The sequence below is a fragment of the Staurois parvus genome, unplaced genomic scaffold (genome assembly GCF_062004578.1).
Source record: "Staurois parvus isolate SC_StPar_1 unplaced genomic scaffold, SC_StPar_1.0 ptg000301l, whole genome shotgun sequence".
Taxonomy (NCBI): Eukaryota; Metazoa; Chordata; class Amphibia; order Anura; family Ranidae; genus Staurois; species Staurois parvus.
In genome coordinates this window covers 646,241-671,830 of record NW_028318097.1, presented here as the reverse complement: position 1 = coordinate 671,830, position 25,590 = coordinate 646,241, and the positions used below count along the sequence as shown (strand labels likewise).

General features: G+C 44.5%; 1 pseudogene; it reads left to right on the top strand.

Annotated features, from left to right (window-relative positions):
• The first annotated feature begins 16,974 nt into the window (after nt 1-16,974).
• Nucleotides 16,975-20,212, top strand: LOC149457849 (proteinase-activated receptor 1 pseudogene; annotated as a pseudogene).
• The last annotated feature ends 5,378 nt before the right edge of the window (nt 20,213-25,590 follow it).

The window sequence follows — 25,590 nt, the reverse complement described above, 5'->3', positions numbered from 1 at the left end:
CCCCGTTCCTGACCGCCCTCTGTTAGCTCTTCCTCACTGTACAGTGGGGCTGAGCCCACAGCATGCGATACTTCGCTTGGTGAGGGAACAGCAAAGGACAGGGGCAGGTAGAGGACATGTGATTTCAGTGGGCTTGCTCCCGGGCCATGCCAACTAACGGTTGTGTCTGACGTACCCACCGACCGTTGGCTGTAGGTGTCAGAGGTGACCTGGGAAGAGGAAGACGACCGAGCCAACCAATCGATGACGGCAGGGTTGTCGGTGGAGACACGACCGCTGGATGACACCGGGAGCACTGGCCTCTGGCTGCGAATAGTGCTGCCTCGACCCATTCCTCTGCTGCCACGTCTGCTCGCTCCTAAAACATTGCCTCCTCTGCCACTCCTCTGCATGTTGTCTGACATACTCTTTAATTCAACGATTATGTGTCCCTGAGTAACAATTCTGTGTTCCTGAGTAACAATTCTGTGGCCCTAAGTAACGGTTCTGTGGCCCTCAGTAACAATTCTGTGTCCCTGATTAACGTTTATGTGGCCCTAAGTAACGGTTCTGTGTCCCTGAGTAACAATTCTGTGTCTGTGCGAGTAACAATTCTGTGGCCCTAAGTAACAGTTCTGTGGCCCTCAGTAACAATTCTGGGTCCCTGATTAACGTTTCTGTGGCCCTAAGTAACGGTTCTGTGGCCCTCAGTAACAATTCTGTGTCCCTGATTAACGTTTATGTGGCCCCAAGTAACGGTTCTGTGGCCCTCAGTAACAATTCTGTGTCCCTGAGTAACAATTCTGTGTCTGTGCGAGTAACAATTCTGTGGCCCTAAGTAACAGTTCTGTGGCCCTCAGTAACAATTCTGTGTCCCTGAGTAACAATTCTGTGTCTGTGCGAGTAACAATTCTGTGGCCCTAAGTAACAGTTCTGTGGCCCTCAGTAACAATTCTGTGTCCCTGATTAACGTTTCTGTGGCCCTAAGTAACGGTTCTGTGGCCCTCAGTAACAATTCTGTGTCCCTCAAGAAACAATTCTGTGTCTGTCCCTGAGAAACAATTCTGTGGCCCTAAGTAACGGTTCTGTGGCCCTCAGTAACAATTCTGTGTCCCTGATTAACGTTTATGTGGCCCCAAGTAACGGTTCTGTGGCCCTCAGTAACAATTATGTGTCCCTGAGTAACAATTCTGTGTCTGTCCGAGTAACAATTCTGTGGCCCTAAGTAACAGTTCTGTGGCCCTCAGTAACAATTCTGTGTCCCTGAGTAACAATTCTGTGGCCCTAAGTAACGGTTCTGTGGCCCTCAGTAACAATTCTGTGTCCCTGATTAACGTTTATGTGGCCCTAAGTAACGGTTCTGGGTCCCTCAGTAACAATTCTGTGTCCCTGTGTAACAATTCTGTGTCAGGCGAGTAACAATTCTGTGGCCCTAAGTAACAGTTCTGTGGCCCTCAGTAACAATTCTGTGTCCCTGAGTAACAATTCTGTGTCTGTGCGAGTAACAATTCTGTGGCCCTAAGTAACAGTTATGTGGCCCTCAGTAACAATTCTGTGTCCCTGAGTAACAATTCTGTGTCTGTGCGAGTAACAATTATGTGGCCCTAAGTAACAGTTCTGTGGCCCTCAGTAACAATTCTGTGTCCCTGAGTAACAATTCTGTGTCTGTGTGAGTAACAATTCTGTGGCCCTAAGTAACAGTTCAGTGGCCCTCAGTAACAATTCTGTGTCCCTGAGTAACAATTCTGTGTCTGTGCGAGTAACAATTCTGTGGCCCTAAGTAACAGTTCTGTGTCCCTGTGTAACAATTCTGTGGCCCTAAGTAACAGTTCTGTGGCCCTCAGTAACAATTCTGTGTCCCTGAGTAACAATTCTGTGTCTGTGCGAGTAACAATTCTGTGTCTGTGCGAGTAACAATTCTGTGGCCCTAAGTAACAGTTCTGTGGCCCTCAGTAACAATTCTGTGTCCCTGAGTAACAATTTTGTGTCTGTGCGAGTAACAATTCTGTGGCCCTAAGTAACAGTTCTGTGTCCCTGTGTAACAATTCTGTGTCTGTGCGAGTAACAATTCTGTGGCCCTAAGTAACAGTTCTGTGGCCCTCAGTAACAATTCTGTGTCCCTGAGTAACAATTCTGTGTCTGTGCGAGTAACAATTCTGTGGCCCTAAGTAACAGTTCTGTGGCCCTCAGTAACAATTCTGTGTCCCTGAGTAACAATTCTGTGTCTGTGCGAGTAACAATTCTGTGTCTGTGCGAGTAACAATTCTGTGGCCCTAAGTAACAGTTCTGTGGCCCTCAGTAACAATTATGTGTCCCTGAGTAACAATTCTGTGTCTGTGCGAGTAACAATTATGTGGCCCTAAGTAACAGTTCTGTGGCCCTCAGTAACAATTCTGTGTCCCTGAGTAACAATTCTGTGTCTGTGCGAGTAACAATTCTGTGGCCCTAAGTAACAGTTCTGTGTCCCTGTGTAACAATTCTGTGTCTGTGCGAGTAACAATTCTGTGGCCCTAAGTAACAGTTCTGTGGCCCTCAGTAACAATTCTGTGTCCCTGAGTAACAATTCTGTGTCTGTGCGAGTAACAATTCTGTGTCTGTGCGAGTAACAATTCTGTGGCCCTAAGTAACAGTTCTGTGGCCCTCAGTAACAATTCTGTGTCCCTGAGTAACAATTCTGTGTCTGTGCGAGTAACAATTCTGTGGCCCTAAGTAACAGTTCTGTGTCCCTGTGTAACAATTCTGTGTCTGTGCGAGTAACAATTATGTGGCCCTAAGTAACAGTTGTGTGGCCCTCAGTAACAATTCTGTGTCCCTGAGTAACAATTCTGTGTCTGTGCGAGTAACAATTCTGTGGCCATAAGTAACAGTTCTGTGGCCCTCAGTAACAATTCTGTGTCCCTGAGTAACAATTCTGTGTCTGTGCGAGTAACAATTCTGTGGCCATAAGTAACAGTTCTGTGGCCCTCAGTAACAATTCTGTGTCCCTGAGTAACAATTCTGTGTCTGTGCGAGTAACAATTCTGTGGTCCTAAGTAACAGTTCAGTGGCCCTCAGTAACAATTCTGTGTCCCTGAGTAACAATTCTGTGTCTGTGCGAGTAACAATTCTGCGTCTGTGCGAGTAACAATTCTGTGGCCCTAAGTAACAGTTCTGTGTCCCTGTGTAACAATTCTGTGTCTGTGCGAGTAACAATTCTGTGGCCCTAAGTAACAGTTCTGTGGCCCTCAGTAACAATTCTGTGTCCCTGAGTAACAATTCTGTGTCTGTGCGAGTAACAATTCTGTGGCCCTAAGTAACAGTTCTGTGGCCCTCAGTAACAATTCTTTGTCCCTGAGTAACAATTCTGTGTCTGTGCGAGTAACAATTCTGTGGCCCTAAGTAACAGTTCTGTGGCCCTCAGTAACAATTCTGTGTCCCTGAGTAACAATTCTGTGTCTGTGCGAGTAACAATTCTGTGGCCCTAAGTAACAGTTCTGTGTCCCTGTGTAACAATTCTGTGTCTGTGCGAGTAACAATTCTGTGGCCCTAAGTAACAGTTCTGTGGCCCTCAGTAACAATTCTGTGTCCCTGAGTAACAATTCTGTGTCTGTGCGAGTAACAATTCTGTGTCTGTGCGAGTAACAATTCTGTGGCCCTAAGTAACAGTTCTGTGTCCCTGTGTAACAATTCTGTGTCTGTGCGAGTAACAATTCTGTGGCCCTAAGTAACAGTTCTGTGGCCCTCAGTAACAATTCTGTGTCCCTGATTAACAATTCAGTGTCTGTGCGAGTAACAATTCTGTGTCCCTAAGTAACAGTTATGTGGCCCTCAGTAACAATTCTGTGTCCCTGAGTAACATTTCTGTGTCTGTGCGAGTAACAATTCTGTGGCCCTAAGTAACAGTTCTGTGGCCCTCAGTAACAATTCTGTGTCTGTCCCTGAGTAACAATTCTGTGGCCCTAACTAAAGTTTCTGTGGCCCTAAGTAACAATTCTCTGGCACTCAGTAACAATTCTGTCTGTCCCTGAGTAACAATTCTGTGGCCCTAATAACGTTTCTGTGGCCCTAAGTAACAGTTCTGTGGCCCTCAGTAACAATTCTGTGTCTGTCCCTGAGTAACAATTCTGTGGCCCTAACTAAAGTTTCTGTGGCCCTAAGTAACAATTCTCTGGCACTCAGTAACAATTCTGTCTGTCCCTGAGTAACAATTCTGTGGCCCTAATAACGTTTCTGTGGCCCTAAGTAACAATTCTTTGGCACTCAGTAACAATTCTGTCTGTCCCTGAGTAACAATTCTGTGGCCCTAACTAGCGTTTCTTTGGCCCTAAGTAACGATTCTGTGGCCCTCATTAACAATTCTGTGTCCCTGAGTAATGGTTCTCTGTTCCTAAGTAACGTTTCTCTGTCTTCAAATAAAGTTTCTGTGGCCCTAACTCTGTCCCTAATACAGAGCGGTCTGCCTCTGTTCAATGACTGCAGGCAAATGAAGAATTCTAAAATGGCCGCTATTTATAGCTCGACCATTACACAGTGCTGGCTGGCTGGCTGCTGATTGGCTAATGCGATCACATGTCATTAAGGAATGCATTATGGGTCAGCGCGCCTTGTCTGCGCGCCTTCCCAGACATCCCCGCTCCGTCGCCGCACATGTCCGCCGCCATTTTAGGAAAAATTTCGATTCGCGCGTCCGAAGTAGGCTATTTTTCGGATTCGGCGCAAATCGAAAATTTTCCGATATTCGACTCGAATTCCACTTCGCCTACTTCGATTCGCTCATCTCTAATTATAATGGATGGTAAAATATATAAATAGTGATTACTAAAAATTAATGGGTATAAAAGAGTAAAAATCATGGTCAGGAATGATGAGTAGGGGGCTGAAATATGAATATGAGATATAATGGTAAAGAAAAAAAAATGTATAACATGCTTAAAATAAAAAGGGAATATAATGTATGTATGCAGCAAAAAATGATGTCATTGATAGTGATTTAGTCATAGGTAAAGTTGATAGAAGTAGAGGTAAAATGAATATGTGAGGTAGTGATACTGTATATACTGTATGTAGTGTATATACAGTACATGCCCAAAAATAGAAGTACACACACCTCCATGTATAAATACATACTACATCTTGGAAGATATATAAACTTCCACATATGCACATGGGAACGTAGGTGGGTAAAAACGTGGGAACATTGGTGATCAAAGTAGTTTTAGAAATATTGTCCAAAATTCTTAAAACTTCAATCAGTGGTCTTGATAATTTAGTTGAGGCTGCCCAGGTGCAAGGACACAGAAAGTGTCAGGGATCCCCTCGATCCCCGCCGCGATGGTCCCGGCGCAGGCGCAGTGTGCCGCCCTGTGCAGGGACTCGAGCATTAGGTCCGGGCCGGCCGCGGCGTTCGAGTTTGCGCATGCGCAGTAGAAGCCGCGGCCGCCCGCTGGGCACCAATGGCAGCGCAGGGCGGGATATTTAAACGACCCTGAGCTGTCATTCAGTGCCTTCTGGTCTTACCTGTTTCCTGTATCTGCGAACCTGTGAATTGTAAGTTGCTGACCCGGATTGTGCTTTGACCTTGCTGTATTTCTCCTGCCCTGACCCTTGCTTTGCCTGACCTCTCTCCTGGATGCCCCCTATTGGATTTGACCTGCTGTTGCTGACCTGGCGTGTGACCCGACCATTCTATGCCTGCTGCCTTGTACCTTGCTGTCCTCTCTGTTACTGACCCGGCCCGTCTGACCTTGCTCATCCATCCATCCATCCCGTGCAGTGGGGTCTGCTGACCTCCTCATATCAGACTCTTCCCCGTGGGAGCCCTTGGCGCATACCACTACCACTGAAGGACGCACCCAGTAGCCACGACCTGGTCTCAGGGGGCTCCAAGTCCATCCCCACCATCAGGGGCCCTGTTGAACAAGCACCCTGGGACTTAGACTCCATGCGCTGGGGACGCCTATTCAGTGGAGAGCTAGTGGTACCGCCAGACGGTCCCTTACAGTACCAGAAGGCCATGACTGAGTCTAGAGGAGGGCCCTCGCCGCTTGAGGAGATCTGCAGGCACCTGTCTAATTTGACACAGGCCGTATCGGCCCTGCAGGACAGATGTCAGCAGATTGAGAATCAATTCCAGACCTGCACTATATCCGTTCCTGCCCCACAGGCCGCGGTCCCCGCACCCCCGGCCGTAGCAGCCCCTGTGCCGGTTTCTGGGGCATCCGCACCACTCCCGGCGGCCGAACCCCGAGTACCCTTACCGGAACATTTCCACGGGGACCGCACACGCTTCAGGTTGTTCCGTGAGTCCTGTCTTCTCTATTTTGAGTTGCAACCACAAACCTTTGTGACTGAATCCGTGAAGGTGGGGTTCGTCATCTCCCTCCTGCAGGGTGAACCCCAAGACTGGGCCCACCGACTGCGGGGAAAAAATGACCCTCACCTTAGTTCGGTTGACAATTTTTTTGACGCAATGGCCATCCTATACAATGACCCACAGCGGGCAGCTTCTACTGAAGCTACTTTGTACACGCTTCGGCAAGGCTGCCGAGCGGCGGAGGAGTACGCGTCTGAATTTAGGTGCTGGATGGGGGACACACGCTGGAACGAGTTTGCACTCCTGCATCAGTTCCGTATAGGCCTATCAGAAGGCCTGAAAGATGAGCTCGCCCGGGTGGAGGTGCCTGAGACTTTAGAGGACTTAATTGCGCTGACTATTAAGATTGACCGTAGACTGCGGGAACGCAGGTTTGAGAGGTCCGGCCAGGGTCATGGAAATCCCTGGGGTTCATTTCAGGGTCCCAGTCAAGCACCTAGGACAAACATCCAGAACCGACCACCTGGAGATATCCCTGAACCCATGCAACTCGGCCTGGCACGGCCTAAACTATCTCCAGAGGAACACCAGCGCAGACGATCCCAGAACCTGTGCCTCTACTGTGGTGAAGCTGGTCATATGATACGATCCTGCCCGCAGAAACTGAGTAAGTGCACCTCTTCTTCCTCATCCATTGGCAATGTTAGTCCATCCCAATTAGAGATGAGCGAAGTATTCAAAAATTTGATTTGGCTGATTCGGCGAATTTCAGGAAGAAATTCGATTCGATGCAAATTTATTCGCTACGAAGATAACTTATAAACAGGGTTTCTAGGCTTCAGAGAGCCTTTAAATTAGTGCAGAACACTGTACCTTTAATTTAAATGCCCTTGGAGATGAGGAAGGAGAAGGAGAAGGATGAGAAGAAGGAGAAGGAGAAGGATGAGAAGAAGGAGAAGGAGAAGGATGAGAAGAAGGAGAAGGAGAAGGAGAAGGATGAGAAGAAGGAGAAGGAGAAGGATGAGAAGATGGAGAAGGATGAGAAGAAGGAGAAGGAGAAGGATGAGAAGAAGGAGAAGGAGAAGGATGAGAAGAAGGAGAAGGATGAGAAGAAGGAGAAGGATGAGAAGAAGGAGAAGGAGAAGGATGAGAAGAAGGAGAAGGAGAAGGAGAAGGATGAGAAGAAGGAGAAGGATGAGAAGAAGGAGAAGGATGAGAAGAAGGAGAAGGATGAGAAGAAGGAGAAGGATGAGAAGAAGGATGAGAAGAAGGATGAGAAGAAGGAGAAGGATGAGAAGAAGGATGAGAAGAAGGAGAAGGATGAGAAGAAGGATGAGAAGAAGGAGAAGGATGAGAAGAAGGAGAAGGAGAAGGATGAGAAGAAGGAGAAGGATGAGAAGAAGGATGAGAAGAAGGAGAAGGATGAGAAGAAGGATGAGAAGAAGGAGAAGGATGAGAAGAAGGAGAAGGATGAGAAGAAGGATGAGAAGAAGGAGAAGGATGAGAAGAAGGATGAGAAGAAGGAGAAGGATGAGAAGAAGGATGAGAAGAAGGAGAAGGATGAGAAGAAGGAGAAGGAGAAGGATGAGAAGAAGGAGAAGGATGAGAAGAAGGAGAAGGATGAGAAGAAGGAGAAGGAGAAGCAGAAGGAGAAGGATGAGAAGAAGGAGAAGGATGAGAAGAAGGAGAAGGAGAAGGATGAGGAGAAGGAGAAGGATGAGAAGAAGGAGAAGGATGAGAAGAAGGAGAAAGAGAAGGATGAGAAGAAGGAGAAGGATGAGAAGAAGCATGAGAAGAAGGATGAGAAGAAGGAGAAGGATGAGAAGAAGGATGAGAAGAAGGATGAGAAGAAGGAGAAGGATGAGAAGAAGGACAGTTCTGTGACAGTTTCTGTCTATTTCTGACAGTTCTGTGACATTCACTCCATACAGCGGTTGAAACATTGTATCTATTTGTTTCCATGAATGGATCCATTTATGGAAACAAATAGATACAATGTTTCAACCGCTGTATGGAGTGAGTGTCCCAGAACTGTCAGAAATAGCCTATTTCTGACAGTTCTGGGACATTCACTCCATACAGCGGTTGAAACCGCTGTATGGAGTGAATGTCACAGAACTGTCAGAAATAGGCTATTTCTGACAGTTCTGGGACATTCACTCCATACAGCGGTTGAAACATTGTATCTATTTTTTTCCATAAATGACATTCTGCAGATACACTTAGAGGAGCTCTGCAGATACACTTTTTGCCGGCTTGGAATTATTCTTATTTTCATCCTACTTCTTCTTCTTCTTCTTCCTCATCCTCATCCTCTTCTTCTTCTTCTGAGGATGAGGATGAAGAAGAAGAAGAAGAAGTAGGATGAAAATAAGATTAATTCCAAGCCGGCAAAAAGTGTATCTGCAGAGCTCCTCTAAGTGTATCTGCAGAATGTCATTTATGGAAACAAATAGATACAATGTTTCAACCGCTGTATGGAGTGAATGTCCCAGAACTGTCAGAAATAGGCTATTTCTGACAGTTCTGGGACACTCACTCCATACAGCGGTTGAAACATTGTATCTATTTGTTTCCATAAATGGATCCATTTATGGAAACAAATAGATACAATGTTTCAACCGCTGTATGGAGTGAATGTCCCAGAACTGTCAGAAATAGTCTATTTCTGACAGTTCTATGACATTCCCTCCATACAGCGGTTGAAACCGCTATATGGAGTGAATGTCCCACTTCTATGACAGAATAGAGGAGCTCTGCAGATACACTTTTTGCCAGCTTGGAATTATTCTTATTTTCATCCTACTTCTTCTTCTTCTTCTTCATCCTCATCCTCAGAAGAAGAAGAGGATGAGGATGAAGAGGAAGAAGAAGAAGAAGAAGAAGAAGTAGGATGAAAATAAGATTAATTCCAAGCCGGCAAAAAGTGTATCTGCAGAGCTCCTCTATTCTGCAGATACACTTAGAGGAGCTCTGCAGATACACTTTTTGCCGGCTTGGAATTATTCTTATTTTCATCCTACTTCTTCTTCTTCTTCTTCATCCTCATCCTCATCCTCTTCTTCTGAGGATGAGGATGAGGATGAAGAAGAAGAAGAAGAAGAAGAAGTAGGATGAAAATAAGAATTCCAAACCGGCAAAAAGTGTATGTGCAGAGTTCCTCTATTTCTGACAGTTCTCTGACAGCTCCTTCACATGTACAGCGGTTGAAACATCTGTATCCTAAATGGAAACTAATAGATACAATGTTTCAACCGCTGTACATGTGAAGGAACTGTCAGAGAAATGTCAGAAATAGCGGAGCTCTCTGCAGGGACACTTTTGCCGGCTGATCGGGAAAAATTTGATTCGCGCACCCGAATTAGGCAAATTTTCGGATTTGACGCGAATCGAATTTTTCCTGAAATTCGTATCGAATTCCGGTTCGCCTGGTTCGATTCGCTCATCTCTAATCCCAATACTTAGTGGTGCCCCTTTCCTTTCAGCTTCCGGAAAGGACCGTGGAAGTATCGGCCATAGTTGATTCGGGGGCATGCAGCTGCTTCTTGGACATTAATTTTGCTCACCAGCAGGGTATTCCTCTCCAATTGAAACAGAAGGGGTTCAATATTTATTTGGCCGACGGTTCCCGGATAAAATCAGGGGTAGTGAACCAGGAAACCCCCTCCATCGCCACTGTCATTGCCGGCCAGCACCAGGAACTGCTCCGCCTGGATGCTATAGCTTCACCCCTCTTCCCAGTCATTTTGGGGCTCCCATGGTTACGGGCCCATAACCCCCAAATTTACTGGGAGACCGGAGTAATCTCGTTCCCTTCCCCATACTGTCGGGTACACTGCCGCACTTCAGGCCCGGGGGTCCCCCAAATCCTCCTGTGATCTGAGGGGGAAGCCGAATTAAAACAAGTAATCCCTGCAGCTTACCATGAGTTTCTAGATATGTTCAGCAAACGGGGAGCCGATACTCTACCCCCCCACCGCCCTTATGACTGTCCCGTTGACCTGTTACCCGGTTCAGAAATTCCTTTTGGGCGAATCTTCCCCCTTTCAGAGCTCGAATTGGGGGCCCTGAAGGAATATATCGAGGACAGCCTCCAGAAGGGGTTCATCCGCCCCTCCACTTCACCGGCGGGGGCGGCAATTTTCTTTGTTGAAAAGAAGGACAAAACCTTAAGGCCGTGTATCGATTACAGGGAATTGAACAGGGTCACGATAAAGAACCGTTACCCACTGCCGTTAGTACCAGAGTTATTCCAAAGTTTAAAAACAGCAGTGGTTTTTACGAAGCTGGATTTGAGGGGAGCGTACAACTTGGTTCGCATAAGGGAGGGGGACGAGTGGAAGACGGCCTTCCGTACCCGCTTCGGCCACTTTGAATATTTGGTCATGCCGTTCGGGTTGTGCAATGCTCCGGCCACTTTTCAACACTTTGTGAATGATATTTTTAGGGACTTCCTGGATGTCTTTGTTATCGTCTATTTAGACGACATTTTGATTTTCTCCCCTTCTTTGGGGGAACACAGAATACATGTAGCAAGGGTATTGGGGCGATTGCGGCAGCATGGGTTGTACGCCAAAGCAGAGAAATGTTGTTTCGAACAATCCAGCATTACTTTCTTGGGCCTGATTATCTCCACCGCGGGGGTCGCAATGGATCCTCAGAAAGTCGCTGCAATACTGGATTGGCCTGAACCCACGGACAGGAAAGGCGTCCAACGATTTATTGGTTTTGCAAATTTTTACCGGAAGTTCATTAAGAACTTCTCGGGTCTGGTCTCCCCCATTACTCAGCTAACCAAGCTGGGAACCCGGTTCAGATGGACACCAGAGGCTCAGGAAGCTTTTGAAGCCTTGAAGAAGCTGTTCACCTCGGCACCCATTTTGGGTCACCCAGACGCCGCCCTGCCCTACATCCTGGAGGTGGATGCATCGGAGAATGCGGTAGGTTCCATCCTCTCCCAGCGGAAAGGCACCAAGGAATTGCTCCATCCTGTAGCATTCTTCTCATGGAAGCTTACCCCAGCGGAGAAGAATTATGATATCGGTGATCGAGAGCTACTGGCGATCAAAACGGCGTTAGAGGAATGGAGGTACCTGCTGGAAGGTGCTGTGCACCCCATCTTAATATTTACTGACCACAAAAACCTGGAATATCTGAGAACCGCCAAGCGTCTACGCCCGCGACAGGCAAGATGGGCACTATTCTTTTCAAGATTCAACTTCCACATTACGTACCGGCCTGGATCAAAGAACACTAAGCCAGATGCGTTATCACGTATGTACGAGGACGCCAAGGAGATCCCAGTACCCGACACCATCCTGTCCTCGGGTAACTTCTTGGCCCTTCAGTCGGACCTTCGTTCCAAGATAATGGAGGCATCCACAACCGTCTCTACCCCAGCCGGAGGGCTCCTCCAGAACAAGGGGGGACTCCTATGGAGGGAAGATCGGATTGTGGTGCCGGAGGAAGCCCGAACCCTGGTCTTGGGGCATTGCCATGACCACCCGATGGCGGGGCACTTTGGCCCAGAAAAGACCCTGGAACTTCTCCAACGCTCCTTCTGGTGGCCGGACATGGCTAAAGATTGTAAGGGCTATGTAAGGTCCTGTATCACCTGCCAAAAGAACAAGCCATCAAGAAACAAAGTTTGGGGTCTGCTGCGACCCTTACCGATTCCTGAACGGCCTTGGCAAAAGATCTCGTTAGACTTTATAGTTGAGCTTCCGCCATCACTAGACCACACGGCAATCCTGGTGGTCGTGGACCACTTGTCCAAGATGGCCCACTTCATCCCGTTGAAGAAAACCCCCTCGGCAGCCGAGACTGCGCGAGTCTTCATTTGTGAGGTAGTAAGGCTGCATGGGGTCCCCGAAGACATTGTCTCGGACCGGGGGTTCCAGTTCACGTCAAGATTTTGGAGAGCACTGTGCAAAGCCCTGGACATCAAATTGTCCCTCTCCTCTGCATTCCACCCTCAAACTAACGGTCAAACCGAAAGGACCAGTCAGACCCTGGAGCAATACTTGAGATGCTACACTTCGTTTACTCAAGATGACTGGATGCCACTTCTCCCCCTAGCGGAATTCGCGTACAACAACTCCCGCCACTCAGCGACGGGACAGTCCCCGTTCTTTGCCAACTATGGTTTTCACGCCGTCTTCCTCCCGGATTTGGTCTCGGAATGCCCAGTACCAGCAACGCAAGATGTAGTAACGTTTTTCTCCGCGAACAATAAGAAGCTTTAAGAGGCCATCAGTTGGGCCCAGGAAGACTACAGGAAGGCATTCAACAGGAAACGGAGGGGAGATCTGGTGTTGCGGCCTGGGGAGAAGGTTTGGCTAGCGACGTCCAATTTAAAGATGCTTTGCCCGTCGAAGAAATTGGGACCCAAATTTATAGGCCCCTTCTGCATTAAACGGATGGTCAACGAAGTGGCCTACGAACTCGTCCTTCCTGACACACTCAAAATCCACCCAGTCTTCCATGTGTCCCTGCTGAAGCCAGTGATCCCAGATGCCTTCCCTGACCGAGAATCTAGACCACCAGAAGCCATAACGGTCGAGGGAGAAGAAGAATTTGAGGTGGAATCAATCCTGAAGTGCCGAAGGAGGGGGGGCCAGACCCAATTCCTAATCAAATGGAAGGGCTATGGCTCTGAGGACAATTCTTGGGAACCAGCCCAGAATGTCCATGCACCTAGACTTATCTGGAGGTTCTTTTGCGATCACCCGTGGTGGAGAGATCGGGTGGACATCCGGAGGTTGCCCGTAGGGGGGGGCAATGTCAGGGATCCCCTCGATCCCCGCCGTGATGATCCCGGTGCAGGCGCAGTGTGCCGCCCTGTGCAGGGACTCGAGCATTAGGTCCGGGCCGGCCACGGCGTTCGAGTTCGCGCATGCGCAGTAGAAGCCGCGGACGCCCTCTGGGCACCAATGGCAGCGCAGGGCGGGATATTTAAATGACCCTGAGCTGTCATTCAGTGCCTTCTGGTCTTACCTGTATCCTGTATCTGCGAACCTGTGAATTGTAAGTTGCTGACCCGGATTGTGCTTTGACCTTGCTGTATTTCTCCTGCCCTGACCCTTGCTTTGCCTGACCTCTCTCCTGGATGCCCCCTATTGGATTTGACCTGCTGTTGCTGACCTGGTGTGTGACCCGACCATTCTATGCCCGCTGCCTTGTACCTTGCCGTCCTCTCTGTTACCGACCCGGCCCGTCTGACCTTGCTCATCCATCCATCCATCCCGTGCAGTGGGGTCTGCTGACCTCATATCAGACTCTTCCCCGTGGGAGCCCTTGGCGCATACCACTACCACTGACGGACGCACCCAGTAGCCACGACCTTGTCTCAGGGGGCTCCAAGTCCATCCCCACCATCAGGGGCCCTGTTGAACAAGCACCCTGGGACTTAGAGTCCGTGCGCTGGGGACGCCTATTCAGTGGAGAGCTAGTGGTACCGCCAGGCGGTCCCTTACAGAAAGATTCTCTTGCTACTAATTTCTGGAATCCGTTATAGCTGCTGGAGGATGGGATTTGCTCAGCTGGCATAACTGACAGGTGATATGCATGTTTGTTGTGGATCACGGCAGAGTGTTTTGAAACTCTGGGGAACAGGAAGCCATTTTCAATAGTTTTTCAATGTTCATCAATCCTTGTTCTCAGTTTTTGTGTTGTGTGACCCACATATTGTAGGCTGCAGGGACACTCCAAGGGGTATATTAAATCTTCTTTGTCACAGATAATAAGTGATTTAATGTTAAGTGTAACCTTAGTATTAAAGGAGGAGAATGTCCTTGTTCTATTTGCCATGACTGGGCACATCATACACTTGGGGTGTCCACATAGCTGTTTGCATTAACTTTTTTAAAAGAGGTTTTTGAGGTGTTTAGTGATGTGGAGATTTAAATCCTGAAAGCCAATGTTCTTAGGATCTGTGTGGCAGGTAAATATGAGAGTGCCTTTCTGTTTAGAATTGCACAAAGTCTGCAATCTTGTTCGGATCATCTTCCCATACGATAATAAGGTCATTGATATGGTGTTTGTATAGAATGATATAGGGTGCATACTCAGTGTAAGTGCTCGAAAGGTCGATCTCAAGATATCTCCATATCCCATAGCTGTGCCTTTCTTCTGTATATAAAATATAACTATGCAGTGCTACACAACAGATATAAATAAATATGTGAACTTTGTGAATAATAAAATTCATTAAAAAAGTCCCAATAGATTTCTTCTTATCAAATATCCCTCAAAGTATGGGCTTTTTTATATATAAACCTTGGTGTATCTGAAGAACACAACTAAGATGTTTATCCAATTTAAGTATGGGCCAATATTGCCTGACTATATGCTCCACTTGTTTAAACTGAATATTATAATCCACAATCACTGGTACCCCTTGCATCATATCAGCCACCTTATGTTTATCTAACAGCAGGGAAGCTCTGTCCAAAGATCTTACTTTATCTCTTTCAGATTCTGTAAATTGTGGTTCATATCCCTCTGTTATGAATCTATGTGCCAACATAAAGTGAAGGATATAACCATTTGCTCCCCTGCTGATTTTGAATGTTTTCCCACTCACAAAGAAATGATTGGTGTAAAAATCAAATGTTCGGTGTATTGTAACACTGAGAGACAGAATAGCAACAACAAAATCAAAAGCAATGCATGTCTAACAAATGATGCATTGATTTGCATGTTCATGAGTATTTGATCCCGTATCATTCAGCAGGATTTCTGGCTACCAGGTATCTTTCATACAGGTAACAAGTTGAGATTAGAAGCAGTCTCTTAAAGGGAGTGCTGCTAATCTCATCTCAGACTTATGGGATCAATTGGTACTTTCAAAAGGATAAAGGATAGAGTTCAAAACTATCACCTCAGTGCTTTCATCTTTGAAATGAACAAAGGACAATCTTATTTGCAGAAGGACTTGAACCACCGCTTGTCCCTGGGAGTAGTTGTACCAGTACTAACACAAGACAGGTTTAACCACTTCAGGTCTGGACACTTTACCCCCTTCCTGTCCAGGCCAATTTTCAGCTTTCAGTGCTATCACACTTTGAATGACAATTGTGCGGTCATGCAACACTGTACCCATATGATTTTTTTATAATTTTTTAACAGATAAAACTTTCAGTCCAAAAATTTAGAAAAAAGTGTTTTGCAAATAAATAATCTTTCTTCATAAATCATGGAGAAAATGTATTTGGTTATCATTTTAGTAAAAACAAAAACACAAATTAGTTTATAACCAAAAAATATAATTTTTTAAAACATTTTTTTTTTTATTTTTATTTTGCAATAATATTATTTATGTTTTTTTAAAAATTTTAACTACTGTCACCCTAGCAGTACAGTGTCACCATAGTGACACTGTACTACTTGTGGGGGATGATGATTTTTTTTTTATGCTGATTGCTTTTACACCCATAAAGGCTGTAAACGCAATCATTTCTCCTTTTCCCTGGCTGCATTCCTGCAGCCATTGAGAAATACTGTATGAGCTGTGATTGGTCACAGCTTGTCACATGGTACAAGGCTGTTGTGAATAGCCCTGTACCATGTGATCTCTGTGATCATTCACTGATTTCACTAGTAGTAAGCAATGATGTCAGATGTGGCATCTTGCTTACTACTATTCATGAGATCACTGATTGGCCAATCAGTGATCACATGATCCGGACCTCACACAGAGGTCCTGTACAGCAATTGGTGTTCCGCTATGTCCTCCAGACACAGCGGGCACCGGATCTCATTGCCGTTTGCTCCCAGGGAGCGTGCACAGCTTGAAAATGCTGGCGTCATTTATGAATGGCAACCCGCTCCTGCACTGCTCCCTTCCGGCCGTTTATGTACATGAGCCGGATGGGAAGTGGTCAAATCAAACCTCTTTATGGTACCAAAGCCCAACTGAGGTATCTGTTTTATTCTGGACTGTAAATTCCTCAACAAATCCCCTCACATTCCAACATCTTTCATGGAAACACATGGCAAATGGCCACTTTGTTTGTTGATTTTGATTACAAGAGCATATATTCTAAAACATGCACCCTCAAGTACATATCTTCAGAGTCTCACCGGCCTTTAAGCACCAAGTTTCTGTTGCCCAACTCTGTAAGGATGCTGCCTTCCCTTCTATTCATACTTTTCAAAGTTTTACCAGGTTAATGTCCAATCTGCACATGAAACTTTTGGTCACAATGTTATTGTAGCAGCACTGTGAAATGTACCCCTGTTGTTTTTTTGGGGAGCTTTGGTTGCCTAGTTGTTGTCCACCCTTTAATTTATTTCTTTGTGATGTCCCATTGTGCCTGAATAAGTTGCCTGTGTCCTATACTGTATGACTAAAATCAGAGGAATTTTGACTTACCTGAAAATTTGGAATACAGTACAGGGCACACCTCCCCCCCCCAACTCTCCATGATAGCGTCCAATCACCTGAAGATATGAGCCAATAACCCATGGTGAATGAATAAGTTGCCTGTATCTTGTACTGTACACTAAAATGTGGAAGTTACAGGCAAGTCTAAATTCCTGTTTTTTTTCTTTATATTTTTATTAGCTATTCATTTTGATGTTTAAAATTGAATTCCTCTTTAAAGAAAAGATAAACATATCTGGTTCATTTATTTATGCTAATATTGTGTTTTACTTCTCTTATCTCAGATGATGACTTAAGTACTGCATTCACACATTGGAGTGTGACCAGGCTTGCCCCATCGATCTATACTGTTGTGTTCCTGGTGGCTCTTCCTCTCAATATCATGGCGATCGTCATATTCCTGGTGAAAGTGAAAATCAGGAAGCCGGCAGTGGTCTACATGCTGAACCTCGCTACTGCAGATGTCCTCTTTGTTAGCATCCTACCTTTTTATATTGCCTACCGATTCTTGGGATCTAACTGGCTCATTGGAGAAGGAATGTGTTGCTTTGTCACCGTAGCATTTTACTGTAACATGTACTGCTCCATGCTGCTCATGACAAGTATCAGCGTGGACCGTTTCCTGGCCATAGTCTACCCGGTGCGGTCTCTCTCCTGGCGCACAGTGACCCGAGCCTGGCTGGTGTGTGGTGTCATCTGGGTCATCTCATTGGTCAGTACTGTTCCTCTTCTCAAAACAGATCAAGCCTGGAAATTTTCTAACCTAGATATCACATTATGTCATGATATTCAGTACTTTGGTATAAATCTTAAGTTCTATTATTACTATTTCATCTCTCTTATCTCACTTTTCTTTTTCTTGCCATTATTCATTACAACTTTCTGTTACATTGGAATCATCCGCAGTCTCAGCAGATCAAAATTTGATCGCACACATAAGAGGTCACGAGCTATCCGCCTCACCGTGGTTGTGCTGAGTGTGTTTGTTCTTTGTTTTGGCCCAACTAATGTCATCTATTTAATTAACTATGTGAAGGTGTATGAGAATTCTGATCGCTCGCTGTATATTCCCTACATCCTCTGTGTCAGTATCAGCAGCATCAACTGTTGTCTGGATCCTCTTATCTATTATTTTACATTCTCCAAGTGTAAGAGATACGTCTACAATTTGCTGTGTTGGAGGAAAGGTTATCACCCTCCAGTACAAAGTCTTCCCTTAAACACAAGGAACAGAAACCAGAGAGGACCAGAGGAGACCTAATCTGCTCAACCCAATAGGAAGGGATGAGTTATTTCAACACCTCTCCTTATTTTATCTCACAGTAATTTTCCTGAAAAATATTTCAATACCACACATCACTAAGATCTGGAAAGCCTAAAGGTCCACTTTACTGCCCTGTAAATTATGTTTTTACTGATCCTCATGGAAAAGCTGGGTGCTTGAAATGCTGTGTGAATCGATGACATCATAGACATGTGATAGTTTGAATAAGGGACTTGGCAGGCATACTATAGTTAAAGATTATTTTTTTCTAGCTGGTTGTTAAGGAGTAAAGGGACCCCAGATCCATCCCCCCATGTGAATGAGTACTGGGGTACATAGTACCACTACTCATTCACCAAAAAAAAGTGCAAAGTAAATAAAAACACACAGCCAGTTTTTGAAAAGTCTTTTTTTTAACCACATGCCGCTCAGCCACTGTAGAAATACGGTGGCAGGGCGGCACGGCTGGGCAAAATCATGTTTTTAAACGTGTGTTTTTAAAACAGGTAGGGGGCACGCGAGGCGTGCCGCCGCCCTACCTGTACCGCCGATCACGGCCGCGGATGTCAGTCGCCGGGTCACAGCCGGTCGTTACCGGCTATGTCCCGGCGATTAGCAGCAATCAGTGACAGAGAGCACAGCTGCAGTAGCTGTGCTTTCTGTCAGTTCTATGACAGTTCCTGACACGCTGATCGGGACAGAAGAGTTTATCTGTCCCGATCAGCGGTGTTCCCTGCAGTACACACCCCTCCCCCTAGTAAAACACTCCCCTCACACAGTTAACCCTTTCACTGAATAATAATGTTAACCCCTTCCTCCCCAGTGCCATTAGGACAGTGTCAGTGTTTTTTTTTTGCACTGATCACTGTATTGGTGTCACTGGGGATGTCAGTGACCCCAAGTCAGTTCCCCCCCAGTGTCAGAATGTCCGCTGCAGTCCCATCATAAGTCACTGATCACCGCCATAAGTTGCTGATCGCCGCCATTATTAGTATAAAAAAATTAAAAATCCCAGTATCTTTCCCGCCATTTGTAAACTCTATAACTTTCACGTAAACCAATTAATTTACACGTATTGGGTTTTTTGTAGCAAAGACATGTCGCAGAATGCATTTTGGCAGAAATTTATGACTAAATTTGATTTTTACATTTTTTTTTACTGGACATGTTTTATAGCAAATAGTCCAAAATATTGTTTTTTTTCCTCAAACTTGTCAGCCTTTTTTTTATAGCGCAAAAAATAAAAACCGCACAGGCGATCAAATACCACCGAAAGAAAGCTCAATTTGTGGGGAAAAAAAGGATGTAAATTTCATTTATATACCGTATTGCATGACCGCGCAATTGTCCGTTAAACAGCGCTGTATAGCAAAAAAAGTTGTAAATTGCAGTATCTATACCATAGTTTGTAGACGCTATAACTGTCACACAAAGCAATCAATATACACTTATTGGGATTTTTTTTATCAAAAAACATGGAGCAGAATACATTTTGGCCTAAATTCATAACTAACTTTGAGTTTACTATATATTTTTTTATAGCTGAAAGTAAAAAATATTGTTTTTCTTCAAAATTGTTGGTCTTTTTTTGTTTATAGCGTGAAAAATAAAAAGCGCACAGGTGATCAAATACCACCGAAAGAAAGCTCTATTTGTGTGAAAAAAAGGACGTAAATTTTGTTTGGGTGCAGCATTGCATGACCGTGCAATTATCAGTTGAATTAGTGCAGCGCCGAGTAGCAAAAAGAGGCCTGGTCATTAAGGGGGGTAAATCCTCAGGAGGGCAAGAGGTTAAAAAGTCAAAAAGCCCCTGAAGTAGATCCAATGTCAATCACAAGGAACGCTGGGCACTGACTCAAATGAAAAAAAAAAAAAAAACAACTTACACCAATGCTTGGCTCCTATCATATGACATCTCGGCCACCTCCTGCCACTAAATAAAGTAAGGGGCGGGGCCACCCAATGACATAACCAGGTGAACACACCCTCTTTTTAGGTCATCAACCCAGCATTCCGTTTTATGTCATAAAGGGGCGGGGTTACCCAATGCGGCAAGTATCAGTGCAGGTTGTGGTTTTTCTTGTTCAGGTCAGTATCTGGCATTCATCATCGTTGATGTTGAAATCTACTTTGGGGGTCATTTTTTGGGGGGGCTTTGAATAAAGGACTTATCAAAAACTGGCTGTGTGATTTTATTTGCTTTTACTTTTTTTTTTTTACTATGTACCCCATACTCATTCACATGGGGGGGGCAAAATCTAGGGGGCTTCCAGATGCCGATAAATCAGTCCCCCACACCCTCACAAGCACCAGGCCAGGGTTGTGGGGAAGAGGCTCTTGTCCTCATAAATATGGGGACAAGATGCTGTAGGTGGGTATGAATTTCGGATTATTTAAAAAAAAAAAAAATGTCCATGGGGTTCCCTTTAAAATCCATACCAGATCCAAAGAGCCTTTTCTTTAAAAAAAACATGTAAATGCCATAATTTCACTTATTTACATTCTGCTGTCAATGGGGAACCCCGCTATTTACTTCTTGTTAAGGATGCAGCGCACTCCTTAGCAACCGTGATAGTTTCTTGTTGTTAAGGACGCTGGCTGCCATCCGCATTAAAATTCTGCTAGCTTTCACTATTAAAATACATCATCACTTCATAAAATAGCTCAAGAGGAATTTTAATAGAGTTTCTAAATGAATCACAAACTTTGTTTGAAAACGCTAAGAAGTATTTTACTGCAGTTCCTAAAATGGTAGATATTGCTTTGTGAATTGAGCCCAATGTATATAAAATAAATACGCTGAATAGTGGGATGTATCTCAGCTTGTTGGCAGCTTCATAGTTACTTGGCTTGTAAAAGCAGATATAAACCCAATACAGACCTACAGCACTGCTTCCAGCTGGCCACGTCTGTACGCTGTATGGACCTGACATTCCTCCTTCTTCCAGCCAGCTGCCATCTTCCCAACTCTCCAAACTCTCCCACTGGCTTCAGGGCACCCACAGAGGCTTTACAAATATTTTTCACACATCCTCATGTTGCTCTGACTCCTCCTCAATGCCCCCCCCCCCCTTATGATCCCTCAGCATCCATCCCTGCTGTGCTTCTGGCTGGCCTTCCCTCCTCCCCCTCCTGCCTGCTGCAGCTGCTGCTTGGGGACACAAGCTGTCAGGATGGAGAGCAGTGGGGGAGGGGGTGTTGCTAAACATGTGTTTACCAGCCAACTTCCTTTTCTTGAATGGGTACAGTGAACGATTCCTACTGATCATTACTGTGTCCATTCATGACTGTAGCATAGCAAATATTGTTTCACTATTATGCTTCAGTTTCTGAATGAATAGGAGCCGCTATACAGACTCTTATTCATTCATGTAGTGTGCAGCTCAGGCTGTGGAGAAAGGGACTGTCTGTCAAAAGAGAGATATCATGGGTCTGTTTAGACCTGTGATATCTCACCACTAAAAATACAAAATATTTAAAAAAAACATAATACAGCCCTGCAAGGCTGTGTTTACCTGTACAAAGGATGCACAGTTGTTCCGTGAATCCCTGTGCATGCAGTCCCATTGATGTCATTAGCTCCTAATTTGACATCCATGTGAGTTTCAGTGCATGCCCCTGAGCTCACGCCATCTATGTTCGGGGTCGTGCACCCACACGGATGTCAGATTGGGAGCAGTGGCTGTTCCCGTGCAGACATTGTATCCCATTTGACATGAATAGGACTGCCTGCATGGGGATGAATTGAACACCTGTGCATTCCTGTTCGGGTAAACGCAGCTCTTCCATGGGTGTACACCTTAGTATGCCCCATGTGAACGAGGCCTTAGTAGCAATTTAGCAGGAATTGTGTAAGTTATGTTGTGTTTGTGTGCGCTAGTAATGAAAATAGCGATTTGATGAACATTTGTGCAACTATTGCGGGCCTAACAAATCAGTAGCACATTTATTTTCTTCTACAGGTCATGTGCTTTCAGAAAATATATGGTTTGGTGGATCTTTTCCAAACTCTGAAAGCTGTAAGTGAAAAATGGTAACCTCCAGATTTTTACTCTGAGTAAATTGTTATTATTACAGATTTCACCATTTCTCAAAAAGGCGCAATTTAAAATGTACAAATATTTGTGATGTACTAACTCAATACAGTTTTAGCTTTTATATTTAGTAGGAATTTAGCAGGAATGTTGTAAACGTTGCCATGTATGTATCCATTAATAATGATTTTAGTGTATTTTTTGTGAAAATAGCGATTTGATGAACATTTGCGCTAATATTGCAGAGACTAAAAAATTATTAGCACCTTCCTTTTATTCTAAAGGCCATGTGCTTTCAGAAAATGTATGGCTTGGGGGGTCTTTTAAAAACTCTGAAAACTGTAAGCGAAAAATGGTAACCATCAGATTTTTAGAGTGAATTATTATTTACCGTTTTGCGCACCTTCAGATTTCACCATTTTCACAAAAAGGCACGATATAAAAAATGCAAATATTTGTTATGTATTAACATTATAGAGTTTTAGATTTTATATTTAGTAGGGATTTAGCAGGAATTTTGTACATTTCGCCATGTATAACGTTTGTTATTTTTTTATATTACAACCTTTAGAATCACTTTAAGGAAGAGGGAAACCTTGACGTGTTGATGATACTGAGCATGTGCAGAGTGCCGTGTAGTGGGTGTAACTACATTGCACTGAATGTTTGCCATGACTCAGTTACATAGAGTGTGAGCCTACTTGCAGTATACACCGCACACAGAAGCTGCAGTCCTTGTACCCACAAAATACGTCTTACAGGATATGTAAACCTCAGAACATAAATGTAATATATTGCAGATTACCAGTCCTTGGATGTGATGGCTGTATTAGTTATCTTTTTTATAACTAAGTTCCATTTCTGGAAGTGCTTGTTGATCCTGCCAGAAAATCCAGTGTCCTTGTAACTTCCTGTGCACTGAATTGCTATATTAAATAAGTGTGTTATCGGCAGAATTACCAGGTGACATAAAAAAATATCCTGAAAAAATAAAAACAATGCAGCCTCCAAATCTAAGGAACGATAAACTGGATTGAAGTAGTTGGTGACTTCTTAGCAAATTATAAACCGATCAGACAGTAAACACCTTGGTGTAATGTACAGTGAAGCTTACAGAGTAGTGAGGTTAGGACTATAAAATGTACAACACATTGTGTAGGGTGCAGGGGTCAGGACTATGTAATATACAACACATTGTGTAGGGTGCAGGGGTCAGGACTATGTAATGTACAACACATTGTGTAGGGTGCAGGGGTCAGGACTGTGTAATGTACAACACATTGTGTAGGGTGCAGGGGTCAGGACTATGTAATGTACAACACATTGTGTAGGGTGCAGGGGTAAGGACTGTGTGATGTACAACACATTGTGTAGGGTGCAGGGGTCAGGACTATGTGATGTACAACACATTGTGTAGGGTGCAGGGGTCAGAACTATGTCATGTACAACACATTGTGTAGGGTACAGGGGTCAGAACTATGTCATGTACAACACATTGTGTAGGGTACAGGGGTCAGAACTATGTAATGTACAACACATTGTGTAGGGTACAGGGGTCAGAACTATGTAATGTACAACACATTGTGTAAGGTGCAGGGGTCAGGGCTATGTGACATAGTGACCATTACATTACTGGTCAGTGGGAGGTGAAAAATGTCCAAGGTGTTATTGGGAAAATACCTTGGTGAGGAAAAAATACTCTGGTGTTGTTTGGAGAAAAGATTCCTCATGGTTAATGGTAGGAAAAATTCCTCAGTATTGGTGGTCATTTGGAGGAGAAAAAAATCCCCCACATTAGTGGTCAGTGGCAGAAGACATTCATGAATTGCCGGTCAGCTTGGTCCGGCAGCCACCTATTCTCTTCCATGGTGGACAACTGCAGAGGCGGCCTAATTACTTCTATGATGATGAGGCCAGATAGTCAGATTGTAGATTTAAAGAAGATTGTACAATCAGATTGTGGGGAGAAATTTAGTTTGTACTATTAGAGTTCTTTAAATAAATGATTGATTGAATGATTTAATTATTTGATTCTGCATTTGTATAACAGAGCACTCAGGGCACTCATAGAACATTGTACATGGGGGACGGAGCAATGTTAGTGTGCTCTAGACCTGATGTCCTTTAACCTTCTCCTAGGACCACCCTGTACACCGAAGCCTCTTGGTGCTTTCTTGACATAACTTCTTTATCCCATCTTGCGGAAGTAATGGAAGATTATCACACAATCCTTTCTCTTCAGGGGTGTATTCTCAGAAATTCTGGCTTATGATAGGTAGCCAAAATGTCCAATCTGAAACTGGCAACACAGAGAACACGGATCCCTCATAGGAAGGTCCAGCAGGGATTGATACATGGCCAACACTGTCTGGAGTTATGACCTGTGGATTATTATACATAAAATCAGCAGGGAGATAACATGCTATTGGATATATTGTCCAAGATTAAATACAATTTCATTGTCCATAAAAAATGACTCCCAGAGCCCCCACCCTCCATGGTTGTCCATGATTTCACATTTTGGGGATTCTAAGAACTCTAGAAGATAATTGAGGTATGGGAAGGCTTTCCATCCTCCTGTATGCATTATTACAGGTACTCTTTGAATGGCTCAGCTCTCTTGTACAATAATTATATATTCATGTATTTGATATTATTTGTTATTACTCTGCTTATAATAAAGACAATTGTTAAGTGTCAGATTTGTGTCCTGTCTCTGTGATGAATTGTATGGCTGAAAAAGAACACAATGACCAAAAACTCATTTTAGTCCACCTGGAAAACTTACAGCGGGCTGTTTGTTAGGATAGTCATGGGGAAAATCCAACTCTAAAAGAATAAACATTTTTGCTCAGTTCTCATTGCTGTCCCATTGGAGAGATTTCACCTCATTTCCTGTGTGACAGCAGGTGCCTGAGGATCGCCCTATCTGGATTAAATTGTTAAGATCAGATATGACCCAATATCACCTCGTGATTCTTCCAGAATAAAAATAAAACAGGGTATCATCGATATGTCTCAGCTGCACACCTACAATCTCCTAACCCAAACAAAGCTCAAACATTGCTTGGTCGGACTTGTGTGTCTTTTCATCCTGACTTCGTACTGTAACTATGTCAAGACAAAAAAATGACCGATCTTTCATGGGAGAAAAAAGTTACATACTTAAGTGAAAAACGATTGCAGTGAGCTGCATTCCAATGAGGCAAGGCCTAGAGGAGAAAGAAAGCTCTGGAAGGTTTGCTCCAAACATTTATCACCTTCGCTCAGCTCCACTACTGAACAAACTCCTCGTTGATTGGCTGGGGAGGAGAAATATCACGATTCGGATATTGTTCCATTCCACACTAACAAATGGAGACAACTCTACAGCAGCAGGCACATGGAATGAGCTGAGGAAAAACCTACAGAGCACAGAAAAGGAAAACAAAGCTCAGGCTTGCTACAGACTTACTGGAAAAGGAAACACAGAATGTAATTACAGGCACTCCAGCTTAGGGCAGGGTCCCTACACCCCCCCCCCTACTTAAAATGTGCTTTGTCCTCATAGGCCAAGCCAAAAAATACTCACAGTCCTGAGAATTGTATATTCTGCTTAAAATGTATAGTAAAGGGTAACTGAGGGGAAAAACAA